This window comes from Nanorana parkeri, unplaced genomic scaffold (genome assembly GCF_000935625.1).
Source record: "Nanorana parkeri isolate BGI_ZX_2015 unplaced genomic scaffold, ASM93562v1 scaffold2884, whole genome shotgun sequence".
Classification (NCBI taxonomy): domain Eukaryota; kingdom Metazoa; phylum Chordata; class Amphibia; order Anura; family Dicroglossidae; genus Nanorana; species Nanorana parkeri.
Genome location: NW_017309152.1, coordinates 29760 through 30010, shown reverse-complemented (window position 1 = coordinate 30010; position 251 = coordinate 29760).

The following is a 251-nucleotide window of genomic DNA, read 5'->3' as shown; positions in this document are numbered from 1 at the left end:
CCCCCCCCCCCCCCAGTGATCTCTGTCCTCAGTGTGATGACACAGATACAATGTAACCACACAGGTTATGGTGAGAAGGGACGGAAGGCGTCAACAATCCCTCCAACCAATCGCAGCACAGTAAAGTCTTCTTATACGGTATTAGTTTGGAGACATTCCGAGGAAAACAACAAGTAGAAAGGGGCGGGGATTACTTATGCTCCAATTTGTCTGACCCCGCCCATCTGCACTTCCTAATATCACATTTCAAA